At 37.2% G+C, this 5,308-nt stretch overlaps 1 long non-coding RNA gene across 1 annotated transcript; it reads right to left on the minus strand.

Moving 5' to 3' along the window:
- LOC135095614 (uncharacterized) lies at positions 1-3,320 on the minus strand. Its single transcript, XR_010264455.1, has 4 exons — positions 2,825-3,320; positions 1,791-2,273; positions 1,461-1,623; positions 1-236 (listed from the first exon to the last, which is right to left on the minus strand). It is a non-coding gene; the product is annotated as an uncharacterized LOC135095614 (long non-coding RNA).
- Between the last annotated feature and the right edge of the window lie 1,988 nt (positions 3,321-5,308).

Below are 5,308 nucleotides of genomic sequence, written 5' to 3' on the forward strand. Positions count from 1 at the left end.
TCCTCCTCCTCCTCCTCCTGTGTTGACATTTGCTTTCCTTTCCCTTTTCTTCATCTTCCTCCTCCTTCTCATCGTAGCCATCTCCTCCTGTTCCTCCTATCCTCATCCTCCTCCTCCCCCTGGGCCGCGTACCCCCTCAGGGCTGCAGGTACTTGTGGATGATGCAGCGTGTGATGTTGGAGGCTACCTGGTGCATTCGGAGCAGGAACTGGTACGCCATCAGGTCTTCTCCCACTCTGCAGCATGTTAAGGAAGGGAAGGTTAAGTTTGGAGGAAGTGGAAGAGGAGGAGGTGGTGGGTGAAGGTGGAGTTAGAGAGATACATACGCCATAACAGACTTTGCGGTCCTGAAGAGGTGGCCTGACCTAGCTCTGATAAGGTGATGGTGGAAGAGAGTAAAGTAGAAGGCTCTCTCCCCACCCTCCACTCCCTCCAGTATAAGCCGCACAGGAAGCAGGTCGAAAATAAATACTTGGCGGGGTTAGAGAAGGAAAAAGTTGAAGGTAATTTTATAGGGGAGGATGAAAATAGATGAAATAAGGTGTCCATGTCTCTTAAAGGAAAAGGAAGTTAATCTCTAACAAACAAATGCTATTAATCGCGGACTTGAGGCAAAATATTGATGAAGGCGGTGTTGAAAAGTGTGTAGGGTGTTGCAGTGTGTCACGCCTAGAGGAAGCCCACGCCACAGATTAACTACACAGGGGAATAATATATTTTTTGATTCATGAGAGTTGAAAGATTTGGCAACAATTTTGTATTCGTTTCCTCGCGTGTAGTTTGAAGAGTGTGTGGTGAAATATTTACTGCAGTCCATGTTGTCAGTGCCTTTCATGATTTCAAACACCTGCATTAAGTCGCCTCTTAGTCTTCTTTGTGTTAATGGGAAAAGATTTAATTGTTTAAGACGCTCCTCGTATGATTTGTTTGTTAGGCTTGGCAGCATTTTTGTCACTACGCTAAACTCCTTCTAATCTATCAATGTGTCTCAGTTAGTAGGGGCACCGTGCTGGGACGCAGTGTTCCACAAGGGGACGGACTGAAGAGTTGTACAAGGTGAGCATTGTGTCCTTAGATTTATATTCAGATCTGCCGATTAAGGAGGAGGAGGAAGGAAAATTAAGAAAAAGAAGAAGAAGAAGAAGAAGAAGAAGAAGAAGAAGAAGAAGAAGAAGAAGAAGAAGCAGAAAGACATCAAAAGAGGAGGAGGGGGAGGAGGAGGAGGAGGAGGAAGATATATGACAGTATAAAGATTGATAAATAGGAAAAAATATATGTAAAGAAAAATGTTACTATTATTACTACTACTACTATTACTAATACTACGAAAGAATGAAGGAAAAAAAGAAAAAAGTAATAAATAAAGAAAAAAGAGGAAGACTACTACTACTACTACTACTACTATAACTACTACTACTACTACTACTACTACTACTACTACTACAACTACTACTACTAACTCATTCAGTGTTGTATAATGCTCCTCTTCTTCCTCTCTTGTCCGCCTTGTCATCTCCTCTTCCTCTTCTAGCTCTTCTTCCTCTTCCTCCTCTTCCTCCTCCTTCTCCTCCTCCTCTATCTCATTCTCTCCAGTTTCTCTCCATATTGACGTTTCTTCTCTCCCTGTGGAGGAAAAAGAGAGGGAAAGTGTGTGTGTGTGTGTGTGTGTGTTAATATTTCTTGTCATATTAGCATTACAATCTCTCTCTCTCTCTCTCTCTCTCTCTCTCTCTCTCTCTCTCTCTCTCTCTCTCTCTCTCTCTCTCTCTCTCTCTCTCTCTCTTACTTACCACTATATCCCATGTTGTAATGATGATGGAGAGGAAGAGGAGGAGGAGGAGGAGAGAAGAAGGAACCAGAAGGAAGAGGAGGAAGAGGAAGATCAGAATTTTTATACACCCCTGTCACCACCACATCACCACCACCACCACCACCACCACACCAGGTCACGTGATGCAGGTAATTGTGGTGGTGGCAAGTAAAATCAATCAATTCATTTTCTCTTACGTGTTGCAAATTATTTCTATCTCCTAATAGTAATACAGTATTCTCCTCCTCCTCTTCCCCGTTTTCTGTTCGCTCCGCTCCGTTTTCTTCGTTGGGTCTGTTTTGGTTTGAGTGTTTTGCCGTTTTCTCTTCCTTTGTTTCTCTTTCTTTGTCGTTTTCTTCGTGTTTCTTCGTTTTCTGTGGAGTTGTGTTAGTGTTGCGGGTGGCCATGTTGTTTGTTTCCTTCTTTTCTTTGTGTTCCTTGTTTTTTTTTTCTTTGTTGTTGTCTGTAGGGTGAGATTTTGTGGAATTGAGAGAGAGAGAGAGAGAGAGAGAGAGAGAGAGAGAGAGAGAGAGAGAGAGAGAGAGAGAGAGAGAGAGAGAGAGAGAGAGAGAGAGAGTTCGATCAATTATCTAGTAATAAAAAAAATAAATAAACGTAAAAATGATGACAACAACAACAACAACAACAACAATAATAATAATAATAATAATAATAATAATAATAATAATAATAATAGATCAGAGAAAAATGAGTTGTAGTAATAGCAATAATATTGAAAACTATATAAAAACAATATTCTAATCTCTCTCTCTCTCTCTCTCTCTCTCTCTCTCTCTCTCTCTCTCTCTCTCTCTCTCTCTCTCTCTTGTCACACTTATTACTTTATTCCCTTAACTAAATAAATAAATAGATAAATAAAAAAAAACTAGATACATTAGAAAAAAAAATGCAGTATTTTCCGTATATAACTTAACAGCCAGTCACTTTTAGAAACAGTTACATATTGAAAAACAAACTATATCCTTATTCAAACAAGTAAACACAAACAATTACCTCCTCAAGTACCAGGAATGAAGTAAAAAATGACTTAAATTGACTCAACCGTTCAAAAATGTGGCACGTGTCTGTGTTGTGGTCGCTTAATCTGCGGTGTGGCGCGCCGTGGAAGAAAACGACAACAGAAAAAAAAAATTGTTTAAAAAATTAGCGATGACTCTTGTAAATGTTGAGTGTTTTATTTAGTTCATACACTGAAGAAGGAGGTGGTAGAGGAGAAGGAAAGATAGAAAATGTGTTGAAATTAGTAGTGACTGGTAAATGTTGAGTGGTAACTTTATGAGAGAAAACGTAAGCCAATTAGGAGTGACTGCTAAATATTCCGTCTATCATCCTTTATGTATTGTTGATCGCCTGAACAAATGACTAAAGGAAGAAAGGAAGAAAAATGCAAGATCTGAAATAACTCAATATATAACACAAATGAAATAGGGAAATGGGTGAATAGGCAAATAAATAAATAAGTAAATAAATAAACAAATAAAGAATGTATAGATCACAATTACAGAAACCAAATCCACAAAATATACTGAAATACAAAAAAGCGAAAAAAAAATAAATAGAAAAATAAAAATAAAACGAAATTAAGTACTACTTCCACTACTACTACTACTACTACTACTAATAATAATAATAATAATACACCACAAAAATATACATAATTTATTGAATATTACGAATGCCTGAAAACTACATCAAATACATCCATACATCCTGACACACACACACACACACACACACACACACACACACACACACACACACACTTCTGATTCTGAATGGCAAAATATTCGTACGTTTATCAGTCTTACAAATAAGTGAGCATGAGGTGTCGCCCCCAAACACGTCTTAAACCTGTACACATCCTGTCACCACCTGCAGGGTACAGAATTGTTCATTGATACTGTACCACTTATAAAATAAAGAATAAATAAAATAATAATAAAATAAATAAATAAATGAATAGAAAAAATAAATAAATGAATAAATAACAAATGAAATAAAATAATGTCATTCATTTTTATATATACAATGTCGTTTATTGATTTGTTCCTCACACACACACACACACACACACACACACACACACACACACACACACACACACACACACACACACACACACACACACACACATGTTGACAGATTATGTACAAAAATATAAATAATAATAAAAAAAAACAATAAAAAATAAAAGAAAACAAGAATAACTCCTTAATTTTTGTTTATTTATTCATTCCTCTCTCCCTCTCTCTCTCTCTCACACACACACACACACACACACACACACACACACACACACACACGTCTTAATACATTATGTACACAAATATTACTTAAATGGCTATTCAAAAATCACCATTCTTTCTGGTCTTAAATAAATACAGGTGATATGTTTGACTGTCTTAACACGCTGTACGAAATGGAAGAGTTGTGTTTATGAGTACAGAAAAAAAAAATATACGTTTAATAAATTTAGACACCTTAATAAACTGTACAGAAAAAAAGTTAGGTTATTCAAAATTGTAGCTCTTTTGTAATGATAAGGAAACGTAACTGGTGCATCTGGACACATGAAAGCGTCGTGTCCAGTGCCAGGCTTGTGTTTGTGTTACTAATGACAAAGTAAGCAGTGGCTGGAAACACTAGGCTCCGTACAGAAGTGTGGTCATCTGGTCATACACTCTTGTTTACACTCAATTACAAAACACAGCGGGTACAGTTACACGCCTTGACATACTATGTACAAAAATACACCTAACACTATTATAGACTAAGTTTATAGACAATCATAAAATAAAAATAAAAAATAAAAAGTGAGTTGTCAGTACACTATATACAAAAGTACACAGAATACTTCAATGAAAATTCAGTTTCTGTCTAAATATGGAAGGAAATATATCTTAGTGAACTAGTGAAGAAATGAAAGGGCTTAATATTAACACTTTATACAGTAATACACCACACACTGTCCAACACTCACTTTCTATCCAACTTTGAAAAAAAAAAAAGTAAATAAATAAAACCAATAACTTTCAATCCAACCATAAGAAATAAAACAAGCAAACAAACGAACGATAGTCATGATGTCTTCTAGTCACAAAGTAAAAGTTTATCATCACTACATTTGATTTTACCGCCACAACACACGCTGGGCGCCACGAAGAGGGTGGCAACACACATCCATTGAATTTCAACATAGATAAACTCATTAAATACAGACAAACTCTTTCTTATACAATCTTTCTTCTGACACCATTGCCCCCCTCAGCACTCCACACTGCGCCTCTGTCAACAGTTACCAGCAGGGAGTAACACTGACAGGCACAGAGGCAGCGGTGTGTAGGTTTGTGCCCTTCTTGCTCCGAATTCCTGGTTTGCTGTGTCCTTCTTGCTCCGAATTGTTGTTTGTCTATTTATTTTCTTTTATGAAGTCTCCTCTTCTTCTTCTCCTCCTCCTCCTTCTTCTTCTTTTTCTTC

Source organism: Scylla paramamosain, unplaced genomic scaffold (assembly GCF_035594125.1).
Source record: "Scylla paramamosain isolate STU-SP2022 unplaced genomic scaffold, ASM3559412v1 Contig1, whole genome shotgun sequence".
Classification (NCBI taxonomy): Eukaryota; Metazoa; Arthropoda; class Malacostraca; order Decapoda; family Portunidae; genus Scylla; species Scylla paramamosain.